The sequence below is a fragment of the Musca autumnalis genome, unplaced genomic scaffold (genome assembly GCF_047663935.1).
Source record: "Musca autumnalis isolate F117 unplaced genomic scaffold, ASM4766393v1 scaffold_4, whole genome shotgun sequence".
Lineage (NCBI taxonomy): Eukaryota > Metazoa > Arthropoda > Insecta > Diptera > Muscidae > Musca > Musca autumnalis.
The window spans coordinates 42,684,039-42,709,462 of NW_027411977.1; the positions used below are offsets into that span (position 1 = coordinate 42,684,039).

Below are 25,424 nucleotides of genomic sequence, written 5' to 3' on the forward strand. Positions count from 1 at the left end.
ACATCATCCACTACATATGGTGCTATAAGGGGTTTTTTACACCTTTCGGGCGGTTTTCTGGAAAAACTTTTACCGACGTAATTGAGGCAGCGACTGCTAGTTGCTTCAATAAAAATCAAAGAGATTCGAGAGCAGGTCTTAAAGTGAACTTATCCGAAAATTTGTGTGGGAGGTACATGAAGGAGTCGACAAATATATGCCATATTTGAACCTTATCTATATATGTTACATATATTTGGATGTGTACAGTATAGACCAAATCGGTCCATCCCTTTAAGAGTTATCGTGCGCACAATTTTTCGGAATATTTTTTAACTTTTGTTAGGAAGGTTCCTGAAGGAGTAGCTACCTGCCTACTTATCTTCGAACTGAAACTAAGTTTGAACAAAATATTACCAAGGCAAAATTTTGCACTGAATCGGCAGATGCGTTCGAGAGTTATCTTGCGTTCCAACCACTACACATGGTGTTATAGGGTTTGCTTACACATTTCAGGCTATGTTCTCAGCGACAAGTCCCCCTGATGAAAATTGTACCGTCGTATAGGGGGCAGTGAATACATGTTGCTACAGAAAAAATCAAAGCGGTTTGACAGCAGCTCCTAAACTGACCTTATACGAAATTTTGTGTGGGAGGTACCCAAAGGAGTGGACCGATTGATCCCATGTTGGAACTTTATTTACGTCTGGTAGAAATTTCACGACGTGCAAAGTATGAACCAAATCGGTTAATTCCTTCAAGAGTTATCGTGTGCACTAATTTTCCAAACATTTTCGAATTTTTGTGGGGGAGGTACCGGAAGGAGAGGACTGATATAACCCATCTTCGAACTTAAACTAAGTTTGGACAAAATATTGCGAAAGCCAAATTTTGGACCGAATAGGTTGTTCCGTTCGAGAGTTATCGTGCGCCCCAGCCAGACAGACAGACGGACATGGCTAAATCAACTCCAAATTGTCGGAAACGGATTTCGCCCAAACATACTTGGGGTCTAAAACCATTATTTCAATGAGGCACATTTTGCCCGTATGAAAGCGTATATACCCTCGTTAGCATAAATGCTGAGGGTATAAACAATCGCGGTGCTTCAAACGACATTTATAAGATCGTCATAGACGAATCTGGGATCTATGCTTAAGAGCCCGAAACAAAATAGGAACCGACCGTTTGGGTCTCCGAAAGCGAACGTTGTTCATGGAAGAAGACCTTAGAAGCAAATGATCGCCTGTTTCTTCGGCAAAACTGACCAAGGGGCGACTATACGGCTAAAGAAATGTAGGACGGTTAGTTTTGAGTGGTACACTACAATTTGTTTGCCTGAAGTCTCCTGAGGACTTCGAAAAACTTTGCATTGCAGCAAAGAACTCTTCCCCATTTTATGACGACTCGAGCTCAAGATTAAATGTGACTGACGAATTCGTTTAAATGCGAATTCAACAGAAACACTCAAAAACTCTCGTAGCCGCATATGCAAACCAAATTAACTACTCCCACTGTTATGCGTCTCCACAATGCAGAGAATCATCATAACTACGTTGATAGTTTGTCGAAAATAACAACAAACAAATCACAAATCAAATTCACTTTGGCAGTTTTGTTGTGATGTGTGTTTACTTTTTATTTTTAAAGTAAGACCCAGCTCTCGTTTTTGAGTGTTTCTGTTGAATTCGCATTTAAACGAATTCGTCAGTCACATTTTATCTTGAGCTCGAGTCGTCATAAAATGGGGAAGAGTTCTTTGCTGCAATGCAAAGAACTAAGGGAACTGATGAGTCCAAGTGGCGTTGGACGAAACTAGTATTCTCTGCCCTTCCCTAAAGTAAATCAATCTTAACTAACCCACTTTAAAAACTTGTTGTTTTTAAAATTTGAAAACAACAAATCTGTGATTAAGCTGGGTCTTACTTTAAAAATCTTCAATCTTCTTCAAAAAATTATTTTTTTTTTTTAGAATTTCAGAAGCTGTGTGAGGGTTACGTCTTTTGGCATTGTATTTTTCTGAAATGCCAAAAGACGTAAACCACAATTTATTGAGTATACATGTAAAAGAAACTTATTGACCTACGCCTTTAAACGAACTTTAAACAGCAATGGACCGCAATTAGGTGAACTGTCTATTCCAAACATCACTACAATTACTTATAATTTCAAGTGTATTAAACGATATTTAAAACATCAGATCTAGAATATTATATTTATTTTGGTATTCAAGTCAATTTATCTACAAAATATAGTTACTATAAATTAAGTGAAGTGTAACAATTTAAATGTAACTTTTAATTCTCATAAGGAATGTTGCCACAAATGTAATGAAAATCATTTGGAATTAAGTGTATTAAGTCTAGCAGATGCTGAAATTTCTATTTTGAAACTGCCCCAGAATCTCCGGAAATTGTCTGTGGTAGAGTCTGGTAGTTATCTATGATATGATGTTTAGGTTCAAACGCCAATGTTTGCAGTTTATTGGATCTCCTGTCTATTTGCATAAGTAAACAATATAAAAAAGTTTCTTTTTTCTGTAGACCTATTTGAATATCATTTAAATCAGTTGAAATTATCCAATCTTAAGCCATTATATATGTTATACTACGGGTTTATAAGAAAAATTTTCGGAAAACTTACACTATAATCGTAGTTGTCTTTAAAAACATCTTTGTGTTAGACCGACGAGAATTTTGGGCATATTCACGTTTTCGGGTCAACGTCTCATAAGACTTGTCACGTACATCAGTTTTTGTTGCCATTTGTCTTGTATTGCCTTCAAAATAACCATTTACTTTTGTCCGTTTACTTTATATTGTTTTCATGTTTTTCTTGTTCTTGGGAGGTTTATTTAAATCAGGGCATAGGCCGGTCTTCAGACATCATCTTCAATTAGACACGTCAATCACTTTTTATAACCTCAGCATTTATGCTAACGAGGGTATATGAAGAAAAGAAAAAATTTTTTAGTTTTCCATAAAAAAAAAAAAAATTAAAAATTTTTTTTCAAGCTACATGAAACATTTTTGGTACATAGATTGGGAAAAAAATCCCATTCTTAAATCTGTTCGAGATACTAATTTTGTTTGTTGCGCGCAAAAGTTATGGCGGTTTCAATTCTGATAAAAAGAAAAAATCTTTAAAAGACTCTAATCATTATATTGAGAAACTCTCTTAATTAGGGGCTCCCTACATACTATATGTTTACTGAGGTCCCATAACTTTAGTGAAAAAGTTGTAAATTTTCGCGGAAATTAGGAAAGCATTCAAAACAATTGGTAGTTTACAACTTGTTCTAATAAAATTCAAGCTGTTTATGCATCTAAAAAATATATAAAAAATATGTACGTTTAGCGGTTTGCATATTATAGCAAAAAACAAAAAATATATTGAGGAAAATTATAAAAATTTTGTAAGAGAAAATATTTATTAAAATTTATTTTGTGAGTTAGTTGAACAAAATGTAAGAAAAATAGGTCGGAGTTTTTCTTCTATTTTAGTTAAATTTCACGCAATAAATCACATTTTTTATTCTAATCACTTCTCGAAAACACGCTAACATCTAGCAGAAGGTATGGGTAACGTTCAACTAAATGTTGGGTCCCTTTGAATGGGGTATAATCTTCAAATAAAACTGTATCGGGTAATGTTCATTTTGAAATGCGTGTAAATCGCGAAATCCTCAAAATCGCTTGATGCGCATGCGGTTTATCAGTACGGCGAATTCTTCTCTTTTAATTTGTACACATTTGCCAGGATTTCTTTGGCCGCTAAGATGTAGCATCGTCTGCAGTTTAGTGTGCTTTCAAACCGCTGTTTTCGCACATACGCGAGTGATGATTCACTTTCTTCATTGAAATGGAAACGATCCACATAAAACGCGAATTAGTCAACGATATTTTGAAAAACATTTTTCGCAAATTTTTCAATTTTTGCAGTAGCCATTTCCGCCGTAAATTAATTTTTTTGGCTAAATTTTTGAGCTTTGTACAAAAACATCTAAATTAATCCAGCAATAGTCATAGCTACTGGTAAACTACAATAGTTCGCGTATTATAATAGTTTGCACTTGGCTTCATGGAAACTAAAAAATTTTGACTTTTCCTCATATACACTTTCATACGGGCAAAATGTGCCTCATCGAAATAATGGGTTTAGACCCCAAGTATGTTGGGACGAAATGTGTTTCAGACAATTTGGAGTTCATTTAACCATCTCCGTCCGTCTGTCTGTCTGGCTGGCTAGAGCGCAAGATAGCTCTCGAACGAATCAACCGATTCGGTCCAAAATTTGGCTTTCGTAACATTTTCTCCCAACTTAGTTAAAGTTCGAAGATGGGTTATATCGGTCCACTCCTTCCGGTACCTCCCCCACAAAGGTTCGAAAATGTTCGGACAATTTGTGCGCACGATAACTCTTGAAGGGAGTAACCGATTTGGTCCATACTTGGCACATCCTGAAATGTGTACCAGGCTTAGATAAAGTTTCAATATAGACTCAATCGGCCCACTCCTTCGTGTACCTCCCACACAAAATTTCGGAAAAGTTCAGTTTAGGGTCATCTCTCGAATCTCGAAACTTGTATTCGTTAGGGGCAAGTCCATACTTCCTGAGAAAATAGCCTGAAAGTTGCAAAAAAAAACCCTATGACACCGTCTGAGGTGGTTGGAGCGCAAGATAACTTTAGAACGCATCTGCCGATTCGGTCCAAAATGTGGCCTTGGTAATATTTTGGGCAAACTTAGTTTAAGTTCGAAGATTTGCCATATCGGTCCACTCCTTCAGGTACCTCCCCCACAAAAGTTCAAAAATGTTCGGAAAAATTGTGCGCACGAAAACTCTTGAAGGGAGTGACCGATTTTGTCCTTACTTTACACATCCTAAAATATCTATCAGATATAGATCAGATTCGAAGTATTTCAATCCACACAGGCTGAGGGTATATCTGGGTTTTGGCTATGATATGCGTATAAAGGGAAATATCAAAAAAACCGAAAAATCTGTATTTTGGTGCAAAATGTTATTCGGGTTACAAAAACCGCCTAAAGTAAAAGTTGTAGATTTAAAAATTAGCAACAATAATGGCCTTTATAATTTTAAAACGGAATCACCATTCATGAAATAACGTCATCTGAGAGTCAAATTAATCATATGGAGAAATAAGCCCTTATGCGGCGAACCGTTTAAAATAACCACGCCATGTGATAGGTATTTTCATAACCTTCCGAACGACGCCCACTTTGTAGTAATAGGTTCAGTAGACCCTGTCTAACCCGGTTTTTGGACGTGGACTTTCGAGTCAAATAACCGGATCCGACCCCGACCACATCGCAATTATACATTTCGGTAATCAGATCAATAACAACCCCCCCCCCCCCCCTTTCGCATTATAATTGCTGTAAAAATCAAAGACTAAATTCTTTGTACTGCTGTTTAATTTTCAAAAAATGTGGGTTACGCCTCTTGTGTTTTATGAAAATTACAGTATGTTGTTGCGTCTTTGGCATTTCTTAAATAGGATCGTTATTTTTAAACGTAGAATTTTGGCAGAGCGTGTATTTTAGCTTAATGTATCAGATTCCATTCATGGGATCTTCCGGCATTTATGGTGACGATATGTAATTATATATAAGGTACTATAATTGGTTTTGAGGGAACTGATAGAGCCGGAAATGAGAATCGCGGTTGGTATAAATTTTTTAAGGTTATATCCAGGTGTACGAAAGGTATTAAATTTGGAACTTTTTTTATTGCATGAACGATGAAAAAACTAGCTATTTTTTGAAATGCGTACAAATTCTGAAATTTGGTATGAGGGTCGATGAGGGCTGAAATCTCTCATATCAATGAGTGCACCCCAATTCATATTAACTCGACCTTCAGCGTGCAAGGCGAGTGTGCATATAATTGCACCACGGTGGCACACTTGCAACATCATTCATTCTAAATTGTAGTGGTTCCTTCTCGGCAGGATGAAGTAGTACTCTTCTCTTTGCCCTTTAACTTGCGCACTTCTTCGGATCACTCATCGTAACGTCCTTCTTCTCAAGGTTCGCGAGAGACTTAACCGTTGTCAAAAAATTCATTTATTCCGGCATCAATATTGCAACTCTTCAGCCACGTATGCCGCTTTTGCTCACCGACCTATCTGTTAACTTCCAGCATCAGCTCCCTGGCGTTGAGGTCACTCGTCACACTTGTTTGCTTGTTCCGTCGCACAATGGTGCAAAATTCAACATTCCTGGCCAAAACTACAATTGTTTATCGTCACCGATTTTTAATTTCTATAAGGCATTCGATAATAAACACATTCAAACTAAAGAAACCAAAAAAGGCGTTCAAAATATTGGAAGGTATGGGCGTGGTAGGGTTATCGATTTTAATCGCTAAGATAATATTTATTGGTATGGAAATTGATATTTTCATATGCGTATCCTAGATTCTTTCCTATATTATTTATTTTATTTTTTTTTTATTTTCAAAATATAAAGACTGCATTTATTTTAAATTACTGTATGTCGTTGCAACAGTTAGCCTAAGGAATGTTTTTCAATCAAAGCTTCTTGAGATAAAAGTTCGCATTGTAAAATACTTTAATTGCTGAGAGAACTGAGAAATTTTTAATTGCAAACGTCTACAACATTTTATAGTCTCTAAGCGGATTATTATGTTTTGTTAAACCCATTTTTCATTACTGCACTCTGACATTATTATAGAAATCTATTTCAATTTTGAGAGCATCCCAAACATTTGTTTTGTTTTTTTTATTTTAAAAGAATCACAAATTTGAATAAAATTGTTTGTTTCAAATATGTTCACATTTACATTAGGCAATTTTCCTTGCGCAAATTGTCAATTGCCACAAGGAAAATTACCTAATATACATATGGACTATCTTTGGAAACAAATTTCTCTGAGTACACTTCACGTCTACATTATGCCAGAGTGTGTTTATATTCTTGTAAATATAATATTGTAATGAAAAACCAGAGAAGACTCACACACACACTCCTATGCCCATAAATTGAATACATATTTGGAATTCGGTTGCAAAATGATTGCCTAAAATTAGCATAAAATATCTACACCTGTTGTCTGTATTATCTTAAATGAATATGATGAGTGTGCGTTTATTTGCTTTGGTAAGAGTTTACATTTCATAGGAGTATGTTAGAGTGGATCGTTATTTGAAGAAAATAAAATACAAACATATCTGATTACCTAACATACAAAAATATGCATTTTCACTAAGAACAAATGCACATTTAGGAAACAGTACATGTTCCAGTTAAACGATTTTTAGTCCAGTCAAAATAGACATTGAAATAGCAAAAATTCCCACAAAGCTGAATTTTGGTGGAGAGTTAGGGTTTGCCATTCGAAGCAGTGTCCTAAAAGTCAAGTCAAAGGCTATGGTCTAGTGAAAATATAGGTGTCGTATGGGCTCTCACATACACGATTTGGCGTGGTCGAAAATAATACAATGATGGGAATAACTCCTGCTTTGGCGACATTTACGGAATTAACCCCGGAATCAACTCGAAAAAAAGGACAAAAATTTCATCAAAAAATTAAGAAATATTTTCATGTTTTTTTAGCAAAATTTATACTGATATTTTCATGATATATAATGTAAATAGACAGTTAATTTCTTTGGTGACCCATAGTCAAATTTGACGAAGAATATTTTTGCCTTTGACGTCATCTCTCTAAAATTATGGTTTGTGGAATAAACTCAGACGAAGTCCGACTTTAACCCTAAAACATGATGTATTCAGAGACATATAGTAATATTTTATGGCGAATAATTTTGTAAAATATTTGGATTTGATATGATAAAATTTTAAAGAGTTTTTGAAACATTTTTGAAAAAAGGACGAAAACAAGTAAAAAAGTATCAGTCGGCTTGGCCGACAGAGATATACCCTCAGCCTGTGTATATTGAAACAATTTTTTCCCAAAAAAACGCATGTATTTAGGGAATATTGCGCGTTTGAACTGACAAAAATGTTGATTAGGATTAGAGATCAAAAGTTTTGCGGAGGAGATACTAAAAAGAATGGATCTCCAGACCAAAACCATAGGGGTTTTTTACAACTTCAGGGATGTTTGCTCAAGAAGTATGGACTTGCCCCTGAAACAACTTTTACCATCGCAATTGAGGCAGCGAATGCATGTTGCTTCAACAAAAATCAAAGTGATTAGAGAGCAGGTCTTAAAGTGAACATGTATCCGAAATTTTGTGTGGGAGGTACCGGATGGAGTGGACAAATATAGTCCATATTTGAACCTGATCTATATCTGGTAGATATATTAAGATATGTAAAGTATGGTCCAATTCGGCCACTCTCTTCAAGAGTTATCGTACGCACAATTTTACCGAACATTTTTGAACTTTTGTGGGGGAGGTACCTGAAGGAGTGGACCGATATGGCTTATCTTCGAACTTAAACTATGTTTGGACAAAATATTACTAAGACCAAACTTTGGACCGAATCGGCAGACCTGTTCGAGAGTTATTTTGCCCTCCAACCACCTTACACGGTGTCATAGGGGTTTTTTGAAACTTTCAGGCTATTTTCTCAGGAAGTATGGACTTGCCCCTGATGAAAATTATACCTTCGTATGGAGGGCAGTTGCTAAAGCAAAAATCAAAGCGATTCGAGAGATGGTCCTAAACTGAACTTTTCCAATTTTTTGTGTGGGAGGTACCCGACGGAGTGGACCAATTGAGTCCATATTAAAACCTGATCTAAGTCTGGTACACGCTCCACGATGGGCAAAGTATGGACCATATCGGTTACTCCCTTCAAGAGTTACCGAACATTTTCGAACTTTTGTGGGGGAGGTACCGGAAGGAGTGGACCGATATAGCTCATCTTCGAACTTAAACTAAGTTTGGGCAAAATATTACGAAAGCCAAAATTTGAACCGAATCGGTTCATCCGTTCGAGAGTTATCGTGCGCTCCAGCCAGCCAGACAGACAGACAGACAGACGGACGGACATTGCTCAATCGACTCCAAATTGTCTAAAACACATTTCGTCCAAACATACTTGGGGTCTAAAACCAATATTTCGATGAGGCACATTTTGCCCGTAGGAAAGTGTATATACCCTTCATAGCCTAAAGGCTGAGGGTATAAAGACCCCTTTCACGCAGAGAAAAAAATGATTGATCCAACAATATTCGAAGAGCAAAATATGTACTGTAAAGATATTTTTAAATTCCAAATGTAGTATTGTGATTCCAACAATTGGGTTTTGTTAAATCCGGAAATAGTTTTTGTCAACTGGACAATAGTTCCCTCTTTTCTTCGACAATTGTTTCTCTTCTCTCGGTATTCGATGCCGTGTTGAAAAAAAAAACAATTATGGTGAGTTTTGTTTGTATGACATGATGGCCTTTATCTTTGTTTTTGTGTGTATGTATACCAACAATGAGACTCTTGTTTTTATTTGTTTCTGTTTTGTTTCATTCTTCTATCTTCATTGTGCTTTGAGGTTTGGTGTTATACCGGAGTTTGTTATGGTGTTTAATTATTCCTTATGTTGTGGTGGGTGCTTGTGGCTTTTTGTTTGTCTTTGTTGTCAGCCAATGCAGCAAACCATGCATTGTGTTCATCAATGATTGCAATATTATACGCGACATTTATATCCAAGTTATGCGAAAAGTGCATATGAGAAGTATTTCTGGGCTGGTTTTCTGGGTTGACAATACTTTTTGTAAACAAAATTAGATTATGATAGTTCCTACAATCGGTATTGTTAACGATTTTTACAATATTGCGGAAATTAGAAAGTTGTTTTTGTTTTCTATGTTTGGAACAAAAGATGGTATTTTTGGATTTGGATTACAATGTTTGAACAAAGCAAATACATTTTTGGAACCAAAACAGATATTTTTGTTCCAACAAAAGCGAAAAATATTTTTTCTCTGCGTGTTGATGACCGGAATGGGGGTTAAAATTTTAAACAAAAAAAAAAGTTGCAAATTACACTATATACCTAAACTACAATAATTCCAAGATATCTTAACTCGAATATTTCGAAATAAAAACTAGAAATGGGCGGAACTTGCACCGCCAGCTTTGGTTACTTTCCCATGTAAACGTTTAAACGCCGATACACGTGTATCATATTTTAGCTCTACTTTCATATTCTACTGAGTTTCCTTGTCAGTTTATATACCCTTTCATACTGGCAAAATGTGCCTCATCGAAAAAATGGTTTTAGACCCCATGTATGTTTGGAAGAAATCCGTTTCAGGCGATTTGGAGTTGATTGAGCGACTTAGTTTAAGTTCGAAGATGGGTTATATATGTCCACTCCTTCCGGTACCTCCCGCACAAAAGTTCGGAAATGTTCCGAAAACTTGTGCGCACGAATTTTGGAAAAGTTTAGTTTAGGAACTGCTATCGAATCGCTTCCTTTTTGTTGTAACAACGTGTATTTACTGTCCTCTATGCGACGATACAAGTTTCATCAGGGGTAAGTCCATACTTCCTGAGAAAATTGCCTGCAAGGTACAAAAACCCCTATGGCACCGTGTGTAGTGGTTGGAGCGCAAGATAATTCTCGAACGGATCTGCCGCTTCGGTCCAAAAATGTTCCCTCCTAATATTTTGTCGAAACTTAGTTTGATTTCGAAGATAAGCCATACACTCCTTCAGGTACCTCCCCCACAAAAGTTCAAAATGTTCGAAAAAATTTTGCGCACGATAACTCTTGATGTGAGTGACCGGTTCGGTCAATACTTTAACATCCTAATATATCTACCTGATATAGATCAGGTTCGAATATGCACTATATTTGTCCACTCCTTCTGGTACCTGCCACACACAATTTCGGATAAGTTCACTTTAAGAGCTCCTCTCTAATCACTTTGGTTTTTGTTGAAGCGACTTGCATTAGTTGCCGCAATTACGACGGTAAAAGTGTTTTCAGGGGCAAGTCCATACTTCTTGAGAATACAGCCCGAAATGTGCAAAAAAATGGGGTTCGGTCCACAAATTCCGAAAATGTCACTATAATGGAATGCTCGTTATATCTTGAACGGAGCAGCCAATTTGGTCCAAACTTTGGATCTCCTAATATGATGTCCAAATTTAGTCTAACTTCTAAAATGGCGCATATCGGTCCTCTCCTTAGGGTAGCTCGCCCACAAAAGTTCAACATTTGTGTCTATGTGCAGTTTAGTGTCTGTTCGAACATCCTTTGGAAATGTATACCGATGCTGTTCGTTGTGGTCCTGTTTAAAGCAATATTATGTTTTCCGTGGACAAGTCCATGCTTCCTGGCACACCCACATTTGTAATCGAAAGCCCAACGGGAACGACCTCAACGAAAACTCTCCGATTTTCTTTTTTTTTAAGTTTTGTCAAAGGGTAGGTTTTGTTGCGCTGATTGTGTATATTTGACCCGAAAGGCCAGATTAAAAACCGGTTCTACTGAACCGATTACTGCAAAGTGGGCATCGTTTGAAAGCTTATGAAAATAGCTAAATACATGGCATTGTTATTTTAACCGGTCCGCTTCATGATGTTTTTATGCGCTCACTTCTTTACATCCGTAATTTAAGCCTTATATCACGATATCTCAAGAATGGTCACTCTTACTTAAAAAGTCATGAAGATCATTCTTGTAGATAATTTTTGAGCCTACAACTTTTAATTTAGTCGATTTCTGATAGGTCTTACCGTTTTTGAGAAAAATCAAAAAATTGAATAAGACCTCCAAAAATAACCTCTGACCCTGAATAACTTCGTTTGCATACTTGGGATCGATGGGGAGTTTTAGGACGTTACTTCGAATGGCAAACCCCAGCTTTCCACCAAAATTCAGCTTTGTGGGAATTTCTGTTATTTCCCCATATACGAAAGTCTATTTTGAGTGGACTATTTGGCTATGATTTGTTGTTTGATTGTTTGGGTTCTATGTAGTATCCATTGTACCTCATCGTATCGTTCCCAATCAAGAGTTTTTCTCAATTGTTGCCGTTTTTTCTATGATGTAATTAAGGTATTGGACCAATTAGTTCCTTCATATTATTTTCCGGAGAATTATTACTTTTTCGACCCATCCTACTGCTATGTTAAAAGGTTTTTGCTGTTGAACCACAACTTATCCCTCATGACTTTGATAACTTCTGTCATACAAAACTGACGACATTGGCATTGATGGCGACGATGATGATGATGCTGCTGTTGCTGTTGGTTTTAGTGTTGTCATGGTGAAAGGCGTTTGTTTACTTTTACTTTAGCCTTCGTTCAAAGGAAATTAAAAGGTAACCACTAGAAATGACAAATACCACACAATGACTTTGTCATTGACAAAGAAAAATGAGAAAGGACCGCAGGAGGAGGAACGAACTGGGTATATGAATAAAGGAAGGTTTTGGCTTAGACAAAACTTCTATGTTACGGGTTATGAGTGGATTGTGTGTATGTTTTGAAATAAGTTGTAACACCGTAAAGGTATTAAAAACTTAAAAGCTATTAACTTAAAAAGTTTGGCATTCAAAATTTTATCTATCATCTTCAACATCAAAAAATAAAAGTTGTCGTGTAAAAGCATAATTGTGGTTTGTACAGATATGACCAGGAAAACAAAGTCAAGAGTACTTTAAGGAAGTTTGACAGGTTGATTAAGTAAGTTAATAATTAAGACCAACAGCAATTCGTAAGTCTATTAAGTGGACTAAGTTTAAAGAACATCCGGGTGAGCCTGGTTGACTTGATAGCTATACATTCGGCACGGTGAACAAAGACCGTCAACGGGAAGAAGAGGGGATATCCACAGCTCGCCAGACATCACTGCAATGTCATTTCTTTCGCCTCAGACCAAGTTTCCATTATCGTCTCCGTTAACAGACCACTCGACTTCATAACATCACAGCACCACACAGTGGTTCAAAATATTTTTGTATTGGTCAAACATTCTGTAAATTTGGAATGGATCGAGATATTTTCATCATTTTTTTTTTTTTTTTTTTGTTCCACAGGTAACGGAATAAGTTTTCCGAATGGGTATTCTATCGATAGAAGACCTGTAGGAGATCTCCTATCTTTGGAAGACTTGTAGAAGGTCTTCGATCTATAGAAGACCACAGGACCTCGAGCTAAAGGAGGTACTCAGTTTATAGAAGGCCTTCTATTTTTAGGAGATCTTCAATTTATAGAATACTTGTGGGAGGTCTTTCACCTATAGAAGACCAATAACAGGTCTTCTGTCTATAGAAGACCTATAAGAGATCTTCTATCTTTCAAAGTCTTGTATGCGGTCTTTCTATTTATAGAAGACCTGTACGAAATGTTTTATTTACAGAACACCAATAGGAGATTTTCTCTCGTTAGAACACCTGTAGGAAATCTTCTACCTATAGAACGCCTATTGGGGTCTTCTATCTTTAGAAGTCCTATGGGAGATCTTCTATCTTTTGAGGACCTGTAGGAGGTCTTCTGTCCTTCGAAGACCTGTAGGATGTCTTGTATCAATAGAAGACTTGTAGTATGTCTTCTATCTTTGGAAGACCAATCGGATTAGGAAGACCAATAGAAAGTCCTCTATCTTTAGGAGACCTATTGGAGGTCATATATCCTTAGAAGATCTCCAGGAGGTCTTCTCTCTACAGCGCACCTGTAAGTGGTATTATATATTTAAAAGACCACTAGGAGTTCTTCAATTTATAGAAGAATTGTAGGATGACTTCTATCTATAGAAGATCCGTAGGATGTCTTCTATTTTCTGTAGGAGGTCTTCTACATTTAGAATTCCAGTAGGCGTTCTTCAGTTTATAGAAAATCTGTAGGATAACTCCTTTATTTAGAACACCTCTAAGAGGTCTTCAAATTACAGACGACAAGTAGGATGTCCTTCATCTAAAAAGTATCTCTAGGTGGTCTTCTATCTATGGAAGACCCGAAGAAATGATCAAACTCAATACCGTGGTTCCAGAGTAATTCATGGTCAAATTTCAACTTTTGCGTTTTTTTTTGCATCAAGATACGATGTCTATTGTGAAATTATTTCCTATTCTATAAGAACAAGCTGGTCTTGTATAAACTTCTCTGGTCTTGTATAAACCTAACCGATCTTCTACTAGACCTCTCTGGTCTCCTACAAGTCCGCTCTGATCTTCTATAAGACCTCTCTGGTCTTCTATAAGACCTCTCTGATCTTGTATAAGACTCCTCAGGTCTCCTATGAACCTTCACAGGTCTTCTATAAGTCCTCTCAGATCTTCTATAAGTCCTCTCTGGTCTTCTCTGCTCTTGTATAAGACTCCTCAGGTCTCCTACGAAACCTCACTGGCCTTCTATAAGTCCTCTCCGGTATTCTATAAGTCCTCTCGGATCTTCTATAAGTCCTCTCCGGTATTCTATAAGTCCTCTCTGGTCTACTATAATAGCTCTCTGGTTTTCCATATAAGACCTCTGAACTCCTATTAATTCTTTCTGCTCTTCTATAAGACGCGTCAGATATTCTATTAGACTTTTCTGGTTTGCTTTAAAACCTCTGATCTCCTATAAGTCCCCATCCTGTCTTCTACAAAACACTGATCTCTATTAGTCCTCTCTGGTCTTGTATAAGACCCCCTCAAATCTTTTACTAGACTTATCAGGCGTTCTGTAAAACCTATGATCTATTATAAGTCGTACCTGGCCTTTTATAAAATCTCTCTGGTCTTCTAAAAAAATCTCTCTGGTGTTTTATAAGACCCCTGATCTCCTTTAGTTCTCTATTGTCTTCTTTAAGACTTCACTGGTCTTCTAAAAGACCTCTCAGATCTTCTATAAAACTTTTCTAATCCTATATAAGACCTCTCTGGTCTTCTATAAAATCCCCTTAGATCTTCTATTGGACCTCTCTGGTCTTCTAAAATACCTCAGGCCTCTCCTAAAGTCCTCTTTGGTCTTCTATAAGTCTTATCAGGTATTCTGTAAGTTCTCCCTATCATAGAAGACTATGAGAACCTTGTGATCATAAATTAGACCTCTCTGGTCTTCTATAAGACATCTGATCTCCTATAATTTGTCTCTGGTCTTCTTTAAGACCTGCTGGTATTTTGTAAGACCTGTTATCTTCTATAAGTCCTCTCTGGTCTTATATAAGACCCCTCAGATCTTCTATGAGACCTCTCAGGTCTTCTAGAAGACCTCTAATCTCTTATAAGCCCTCTCTGGTCTTCTATAGAACCTCTCTGGTCTTCTATGAGACTCTGGTCTACTTTAAGAACTCTCTTGTCCTCTATAAGGTCCCTCAGGTCTTCTTTTAGACCTCTCTGGACTTGTGTAAGACCCCTAAGGTCTTCTATAAGATATTATTCGTCTTCTATAAGACCGTTTATCTCCTAGAAGTCCTCTCTGGTCTCTTATAAAACCTGTCCATTCTGGTCTCCCTGGTCTTTTATAAGGCCTCTAGTCTCCTAAGACCCAATGTCTTCGATATATTCTTTAATGTCGTACGATCTATGTTTGATGATGCAGTAGCTGATGTTGTTTTGGAATTACTTTTATAGCACATTTACATCAATGGATATTTAGTAAGATTTGTGAAAAAATGTGAACAAAATGTACGAGGATGACTGAAAAATATTGAGTGGAGGTCGCCCAAAAACGACCGTTGTTCCAGAAAACATAGAAGCCGCGCGTAAGCTGATAATGCAAAACCGTCATGTGACATACCGTGAGGTGGAGTCATCTTTGGACATTTCTACCACCAGCATATATTCGATATTGCATGCACATCTTTCCCCAAAAATGGTGATCTCTTTGGGTCCAGCACAATTTGACAATCACTCAAAAAAGCTCCAGTCTTGATACAAAAAACATTTATAATATCGTAACAGGTGACGAATCATGGATCTTTGCGAATGATAGCGAAACAAAACATCAATCGACCACGGGGGTCTTCGAAGGCGAGCCAAATTTAACAAAAGTTATTTGTGGAAGAAGAACTTCGAATCAAATAGTTGCCATTTTCAGCTCATGTGGCCACTGTTCCGCTTGAGCAACGTAGGAGGTCAATTCTGAGTGGTACATCACACTTTGATTGCCTGAAGTCTTCGGAGGAACTCTAAAAACGAACAAAGGAATACGAATCAGTTCACAGCATGACAATGCGGCTTTAAACAGCGCTTTTTTCCGCCGCCGCACATTGTTGACATTGCTTTATAAGGATGCGATACAGTCAGTGTATTGTCCCAATTTGAACTTCTATATCTCAATACCGATAAAACCTACGATAATATCATTGAGATCAATCTTGTAGAGAATTTTCACTGCTACAACATTTTTTTTTAATCCCATTGTGGTAGGACTTGCGGTTTTCAAGCAAAATCGTGAAAAAACTAAAAACCCAAAAAATGTGAACTTTGACCGTGATTTAGTTAAAATTTTTTTTTAATTTTTTGTATTTTTATGCTTTGTTTATTGGTGTTTGACCATTTTTATTTTTATGCTAACGAGGGTTTATATGCTTTCATACAAGCAAAATGTGCCTCATCGAAATAACAAACATACTAAGTTTGGACGAAACCCGTTTCAGAAAATTTGGAGTCGATTTAGCAATATCGTAATATTTTGTCCAAACTTAGTTTAAGTTCGAAGATGGGTTATATTGGTCCACTCCTTCTGGTACCTCCCCTACAAAAGTTCGAAAACTTTCGGAAAATTTGTGCGCACGATAACTCTTGAAGGGAGTAACCGGTTTGACCCATACTTTGTACATTGAAAATTTCTACCAGACTTAGATGAGGTTCCAATATGGACTCAATCGGTTCACTCCTTCGGGTAGGTTACGTCAGCTTTGGGGATGTGTAGCCACCATAGTGACTACCCCACTCGGAGACCTTTCGGTCCATTGTGATCATCCATAAATCGGAAAAAGAAGTTGAGAGTTATCTGAAAAAAGACAAAAAGAAACGAAAGAAAATAAAGAAAACAGAGGGGAGGGAGGTTGAGAAATAAATTATTAAGAGAAGAAATTATTAATAAATAACTTAATAAAGAGGAGAATGACATCTAAGAGAAAAGGAATGTGGTGTTATTTGGTGATGGTTAGAAAAATGCCAGAGAAGTAGTTACGCTTATGGGTTTTTGATGATGTTATTCATGATTGTTGGTTCAATGTTTAAATAGGTTAAGCTTGGAGGAAAGCATACTCCAGTTAAAATATGTCGCTTTCGAGCTATCATCGGGCAGCGGCATAGAATATGCTCGATAGTCTCCGTTTTCTCCTCATCTTCACAGAGCCTGTAATAGTACACACCGTCATCCTGCCATGTGGTGGTAAATGCTCGGATGTTGCAATGACCGGTAATGACCGCCGTCAATACCCTAATTTCTGATTTGCTCAAATTTAAGAGTGAAGTTGTTCTATTTGTTGATAGAGTCGGCCAAATGGCCCTCGACACGTTGCACCTTGATTCATTGTGCCATAGTTCCTTGGCTCGTACTTCAAAGGACTTTTCCACGCTACGGAAAAAGTGACATATAGGTGGTTTGATAGAATCAGTGGTTCAGTTCATCTGCCTTCTCGTTTCTCATAATGTCACAGTGTCCCGGTACCCAGGAGAGTCGAACAGCGTTTGTGAGGTTCTCCAAAGCAGTTCTACACTCAAGCACGGCCTCAGGCTTGATGTTGGAAGATTTGATGGCTTTAAGAGCCGGCTGACTTTCAACGAAGATAGTCACCGGTTCAAAGATTTCTGCATCCAGACTTTTTATCAACTCTGCAGCCATTCTGATCGCGAAGATTTTAGCTTGGAAAACGCTACAGTCACTGTTTAACCTGTATGAGTATTCGAGACAAAGCTTTTCGCAGTAGACGCCAGCTCCGGTACTTTCTTCCATCATGGAACCGTCTGTGTAGAAAGCCAGACCCTGCAGAGGAGAGTTACTACGGATCCAGTCATCTCTACTAGGGATAACGACCTCAATATCTTCAAATCTTTGGACTGGTGATATATAGTCGCTGAATTTCCTCTGTGGATTTAAGCTAAGGTTTGGTCCTAGCTCCGGAAGAATGCATCCATGTCCTTAGGTGCTGTCGCTCCAACGATTCAATTCATGTAGCCTTAGGGCACTACGTGCTGCTTGACCTTTGATGTTGAGTCTCATGGGCAAGAGGTTCAACATCGCATTTAGAGCCGCTTGCGGTGTACTTCTAAAAGCTCTAGTTATCAGGATCGAGGCTGCCCTCTGCACCTTGTCTATGCTGCCGGAGTTCGATTTATGTCAAAGCGCATGCCACCAGACAAGGCATCCGTGAGATAGCATTATACAGCCAGTGTATAATAGAGGGATTCAATCCCCAGCTCTTCCCAATCGAATTCTTGCATAAATAGAGTGCAATCATACCTCTCTTCGTCCGTTTCTCAATGTTCCTTTTTCATCTCAATTGTGAGTCCAGGATTGTAATTGTACCATCCAGTGTTGGTTGCACGAAGTCGCCGAGCTTACGCTTTCTGGTGAACAGTACCAGTTCTGTCTTCGTTGGATTTACACCAAGGCCATTTGCAGTAGCCCAACGAGACAGCTTTTATAAGGCTCTTTTCATAAGCTCCGAGATTGTAGACAAGAATTTGTCAGTTATCAGAATAACCACGTCGTCCGTGTACGCGACAACCTTAGTGCTCTGATTGTCGAGTTCCGCCAAAATGTTATTTATCACAAGTAGCCACAGCAGCGGTGAGAGTACACCTCCCTGGGGGGTACCTCTAGTTACTATTTTCCTTATCTCCTTCCAAAATTTAGCATTCGCAATATTTTCCAATATCGACTCACACCTTCAGATACCTCACCCCAAATTTAAAAAAGAATCACTCAAATGGCATGCACCACGAAATGACTAAAATTTGATATTTAGTCTTCGATGGGGGTACATACATTTTCACCTGAAATTTCTAGGTAGAGGTCCACGGCTTCTTATTGCCCTTAAATAACGGTACATCCCGAATCAGCCACCGAAAAGGCTGCAATTTGGTATTTAGTCTACGTTGGTTAGTTCCGACTGAAATTCATCGATATAGGTCCTCGTTTCGATAAAGCCCCAATAGAACGGTACCTTCCGATTTTCATAATTCTGAAGGTTGTGACGTCAATATCCCACCAAAATGACTGAAATTTGATATTTAACCATGGGGTTATAAAATCTTCCAGAAGAGAATTATCGATACAGGTCCGCGTATTTCTATATGCCCCATATGAGGGTACCTCTTGATTTTCGGTATTTTCAAGGTTTTACCCACATTATCTTACCGAAATATCGTAAGTTTGGTATTCAGTCTTCTTTGAGTCTAAAAACTTTTCCCCATAAATTTGTCGGTATAGATTGAGGTTTTCATATAGCCCCCATAGAACGGAACCTCCGAAAGTTCGGTATTTTGAAATTGCTGAAATTTGGTATTTAGTCTTCTTCATAAGCGAAAGAAAACTAATTGTTCCATTTAACTTCAATACAACTCATGGTGGAGGGTATAACAAATTTGGCCCGACCGAACATAACGCCGTACTTACTTGTTTTTATTTATAGTAATATTGGTTTGCTCTTCGATGGTTTTATCCGTACAATTGGGGAAGTGTGTCATAAGAATGATTTCAAGAAATTCGGAAGAGTCTTCCGTCTACATTAATTAGCTGAATGTGTGACATGTCATCTTATTTGGGCAATCCGTAGTAATAAGATGTGACTTCATTAAAAGAGACATACCGACGGACATACATAAATCAGTCGAATCAAAAACTCATTTTGTTAGAAATATTTCCTCTCACAACCCCAGAGCAACATGCACATATGTACATTTGCATTTATGTACGTACATATCTACTTATCTAGGTGTTACACACTTCCACTACCTTCCCCCAACTTTTGTCTGTAGGGCATGACAAATATACATATTTTTACATATGTAAGAATGTGGATCAAAGTTTTTGGGTGTGTATGTGTTCCTACACTAAAAACACATTGTTTTTAGTACTCAACTTTGGGAATGTATCCTGTTTGCACTTGAAATTAACTAAGCGAAAGGGATATGTGTGTGCATACACCATGGCATTTAAACGGAGGATGTTCTTAATTGGGTATCAAACCTTGCGTAAACGCATCGCATAAATAGCTACGTTTAAGTGTGTATGTTTGTGAATATCTATTTATGGAAGCTTAGTCCTTGGAACCTTTCCATTACAATTGTGCTGAGATGGGCTTTTAATTAAGTGAATTTTTTTGGGAATTCCTACCACCAACTGTGTCTGTACCCCGAAGTTGAAACACCCATCCATGCAATAAAACAAAATTGAAATTTGTTTTTTTTTTAACTTTTGTGAATGCTGTAGGCCTATATTAGCTTCGGAGTTCAATAGCGGAAATTGAAAGTAAGGTAGAAAGAAGGGCGTACATTTTGCTAGATGAAAAAAAAAACTATAAACAAATCGAATACCGACTACAAAACCAAAATCTTTTTTCCCAAAAAGTATGTATTTAGTGGGTTTTCTGAATTTTGCAGGAAATTTTCGGACACCTGGCCTTGACAACAAAAATATGAATTTAAATTAAAGTGTTGCAGAGGAGGTACATGGAGGAATGCGGAGGAGCTACACGAAGGAATGGACCGACATAGTCCATTTTGGAAATGGATCTTATTTTGGGAGTCATTCCTTTCGTTAGATATCGCGCCCACTAGTCATTTCAGTTGGTCACCGTATAATTTGGACATTTTGGACCATTACATTAGGAAGCATGAACTTGCCCAACCAAAAACATAAAAACAATGGATCCTCGAACAGACCTTAAACTGTAATTAAACAAAAATGTTCAATTTTGTTAGGTATGTAGGGAGTGAATCGACAAGACCCATTTTCGAACTTAAACTATGTTTGGACAAAATGTTACGAAATTCACAGTTTCGGTTGTTCCGTTCAAAAGATATCGCACGTACCATTTTAGCGAAACATTTTGAAAGTTTGTGGTTGAGGTACCGGAAAGAGTGGACCTACAAATACCATATTCGAACGTTACATAAGATTCGCAGACATATTACCATATGCTAATTTTGAACCAACACATTATCCCATTCGAAAATTGTCGTGCCGTAATAGGGGCCCCCGAAAACAACCTGCTGGAAAAAGAATTAAAACGAATCGAGAGAATGTCTTATACTGCACTTTTCCGAAATTTATTATGGTAGGTACCCGAAGGAATGAACCGAAATAGACTATATTCGAACTACGCCTGGTAGAAATATTACAATGTGCAAAGTATGTACCAAATCGACTACTCCCCGCCAGATCCAGCAAATTATCGATAGTCCGACTAACGTTTTGATCACTTTCGTAAAACTGTTTATATATATTGCGTTTTAAATAATTCGAGACAAATTACCCAAATAAATTATTTTGATCTATCGATAGTTTTCCAGCTCTACTCCCTAGGAAAGCTATCGTGGGTATCATTTTTATGAAAAATGTTGAAAATTTTCGAATTTGAACTATGTTTGTATAAACAAGTTAGAAAGTATAAGTCAGCTATGCCGACAGAGATATACATATGTACCCACAGCCTCAGACCTAAAGAAAAGAAGCAAACACAATACTTCTGACGTCTATAGGGGTTTTTTAGTTCTTAAGCCAAATTCTCAGGAAAAAATTGTACCGTCGTAACTAAGCCGTAAACACAAAATTTTCCAAAAATTAAAAAATATAAAAACGAGTTCTTAAACTGCACTCTTTCCAAACTTTGTGTGGTAGGTATACGAAAGAATTGTCCGATGTAGTCTATATTCGTATGTATATACGATGAACAATTTTTTGATCAAACCGGTTTCTCCCTATAAGGGTTATTTAACGTACTATCCAGTTTAGTTGGTGCCGGTAGACTTTTTTTAAGATTTTGGGACGTATGGACTTGCCCCCGAAAAAATGAGCCGTCGTAGAAGGGCGGGCATAAAGAGCTATTTGAAAAAAAAATCAAATCGATCCGAGACGAGCTGTTAAACTGCACTTTTCCTAAATTTTGTGTGGGAGGTACCCGATGGACGGTACCGGTATACTCCATGTTCCAACCTGATACATGACTAGATGAATTAATACGATGTGCAAAGTTTGGACCAATCAGAAACTCTTTGAGAATGTTATCTTACAGATTTGCAATTTTATTATTATGCCGTCAGGGTTTCTCGGGGCTTTTGGGCCATTTTTGAGGCAAGTCCAACCCCCGAAAAAACCACCGTAAAGGAGGCCGCAAGGACAACCTTCTGAAACAAATTCTGAAACGATCCGACAGGAGATCTTAGGCTACACATTTTACGAACTTTATGTAGGAGATACACGAAGGAATCGACTAATATAGTCTATATACGAACCCGATCTATGCCTAGAAGTAATATTAACATATGAAAACTTATGACCAATTCGGTTACTCCCTTCGAGAGATATTGTGAGCACTATTGTAGCGAAAAGTGTTGAACTTTTGTGGGGGAACTACCAAAAGGAGTGGACCGATAAGACACATCTCGAACTTAAACTAAATTTGGACCAAATATTACGAATGCCAAATTTTTGCCTTTTGGCATAAATCGTTCGAGAGTTATCGTGCGCACCAGTCAGACGGACGGATGTGATTAAATCGACTCCAAATTGTCTGAAACAGATTTCGTCCAAACATACTCGGGGACTAAAACCATTATTTCGATAAGGGAATATTTTGGTCGTATGAATGTTGATGTGTAGGAAGGTAGTTCGGATCTCTCAACAACTCGTGTATGCTTTGGCAGTTGGCTGGTATCATTGCTGGTCTTCAATAGCAGGACCACCATGCCAACTTCCAGGCATCTGGTATAATATGGGTGGCTAACCATAGTTATTACCATTGATATTCCATGTCGGTCGAACGCTTTGGATAATTTCACGTTTATAATGACGTCAGCAACATCGTCCATCGTAAATTGTGGTGGTAACTCCTCAGCTGGGACGGCCCTTTGTATATGGCGTAGCACACTCCTCTTCGCCCTATCACACTCGGGGTGCTCTATAAACTGCAGGTTAAAATAGCACGCGGCCCGTTACTGTCACGCCGTCGAATGTAACAGCCGTTCTATCACGTTGACCACAATTTACTTAATCCAGTACCAATGTTGCATTGCTTCATCCGCATATGTTCCCCTACTAACCTGTTGACTTCAAGAGTAAGTTTTCTTGGGGTCTTCAGGGTTCGTACGATGAAGCTCATCACGCTCTTTTGCTAGTCCTTTCGTCTCTGCTGGAAATTTGGTCTGATTTTGGGTATTTGACCAGCAGGTATGTAGCCAGCGGTTTCTGCAGTGATTATGTCCCGGAAAATGCTCTCAGCTATCCGAGAATCTGAAGGAGTGGGCAGCTCTCCAAAGGGGTGATGGATAAATTCTCTAAACCCTTGCCGATCAGCTTTCCCATGGTTCTGAAATGTGCGGTGTTCCGAGATTATAAAGTCGGGTGATCTATTTACCGAGACGACGAAAGGTGAGAGCCAGGGAAAATGACTGGTTGACAGGATACGTCATTTATCAGACCTGATGCCACAATGGTGATATCTGGCGAGCTGTGGCAATCTCCTCCTAACCTCGTAGAAGCGTCTTCGTTCACCGTGACAAACGTGGAGCTATCAATTTGCTCAGCCAACCCTATACCCCTCTGGTCATTACCTAGGACGGAATGGCAAAGCGGTTGATGAGCATTGAAGTCCCCTAGCACCAGACGATTATTGCCCTCTAAAATGAAACAAATATCGGGCATATAACGCAGGGAACCGCTATTCATCGGCGTTATGCACACATTAAGCAGCTCTACCTCGGCAGTACCACACTTTACAGCTACTCCCATACATTCCATGTATGGATCACCGGAGTCAAGCTTAAGGGAGATAGGCCTGTACCGGACAGACTGGTGTATTAGGAAGGCAAGTCCTCCTCCACCGCTTCTTGTGCGATCCTTCCGCAGAACGTTGTAAACATCGCAACGTTGCAAGCTACAGGTGGCAGTGAGCTTTGTTTTCTGGATTGTGGGGAGCAAGATGTTTTTCCGACTCATAAGGTCCATAATTCGCTGACTTTATTACGGAGATTTGCAATTGAATCACCGTTGCAATGAAAGAATTGGTGTGGTGTGTATGTTTGTACACATTCCTATATTTTAATGTATGTAGTTGGGTTTGCATGCCAATATAAATACAAATAAGTTATTTGAAGAATTCTTTGAATGAGGTTTATTTTAGCATTTTGACCTCAAGGTAGACATTTGTGCAAATCAAATACAAATAAATGCGAAAAGATTGCAGACAGGTTTCAACACAATCTGATAAACATGCCAAAACAGGCTCATTACAACAGTAAGTAAAGGATTAGTTCTTGGCATACGATTGTAGATTGAGCTAATCTCTTAGGCTTGGCAAGTTTAGGTATAGATGCGATAGTCTGAATTCATGTTAAAACTTTTGTTTGAAATTTAATTTCTAAGATATACATTTGTTTATATTTCATTTACAGAGCACATTTATTCTATTTTTAAACCTAAAGAACATGCACAAAGTTAATTCCATTTCAGTTATGGAAGATTAACAATATTATTGGATTTTGTTTGTATTATAAAATGTGAAACATATTTGCATAGTGTCGACAAGATTTCTATTAAATGAGGATTATATTTTTTTGGATATAACGATTCGAAGACACGTTTCGTTTGTAGGCCCAAAACATCCCAGACACTTGAGTTCAATAAACCCCAATTTAATTTTAGTTTGTCCTTAAAATGACAAAGTAATTTTCTTTCTTTTTTGATAAGAAATATTATTCGAACATCGGCTAGAGAAAAAGGTGTAATGACTTGAGTATTTGCCAAAAGAAAACATTGACCTTTACACAAGCTAAGAAAATACATTTTTGTTTCATCTTCATTTAGGCGGATGCCAGTTAACAGATGTTAATATTAACATTGGAGCATGTCCTGCTCAACGCAGGTTACAAAGTTGAATGGTTATTTTTTATGACAAACTCAAGTAAGAGTAATAGACCATTTTATAGAAATGTAATAGAAAATTTTGATACTGCAAACTTAGCAAAAAACATAAATAGAAAGGATATTAGGTTCCACTGGGACAACCTTCTTAATCCCTCCACTTTTTATTCCCCAGCAGAAAAGTGTGATTATTACTCGAAAAATACCTATATTAGAATTTATATGGTGTCTATTGCAACATATTTACCTTTGTATGTATGTTGAAAGGGTTTTGTAGATTTGAAACACGATTCTTAACTGATTTTGACTAGTATAATTTTATTCTCCCACAATGCTATATGTTTACCATAAAGCTTGTATTAGATCGGATCATGGATGGGAATTAGTCTAATGTATATTTTTATACCCTGAACCATAGTATGGAGGTTATATTAAGTTTGTTTTTCCGTCTGTAACG

At 37.7% G+C, this 25,424-nt stretch overlaps 1 protein-coding gene across 2 annotated transcripts in view; it reads left to right on the forward strand.

The window, feature by feature from the left end:
• Positions 1 to 25,424, forward strand: part of Rab26 (RAS oncogene family member Rab26) — a 137,383-nt gene that overhangs the window by 5,195 nt on the left and 106,764 nt on the right. The window lies entirely within an intron of this gene.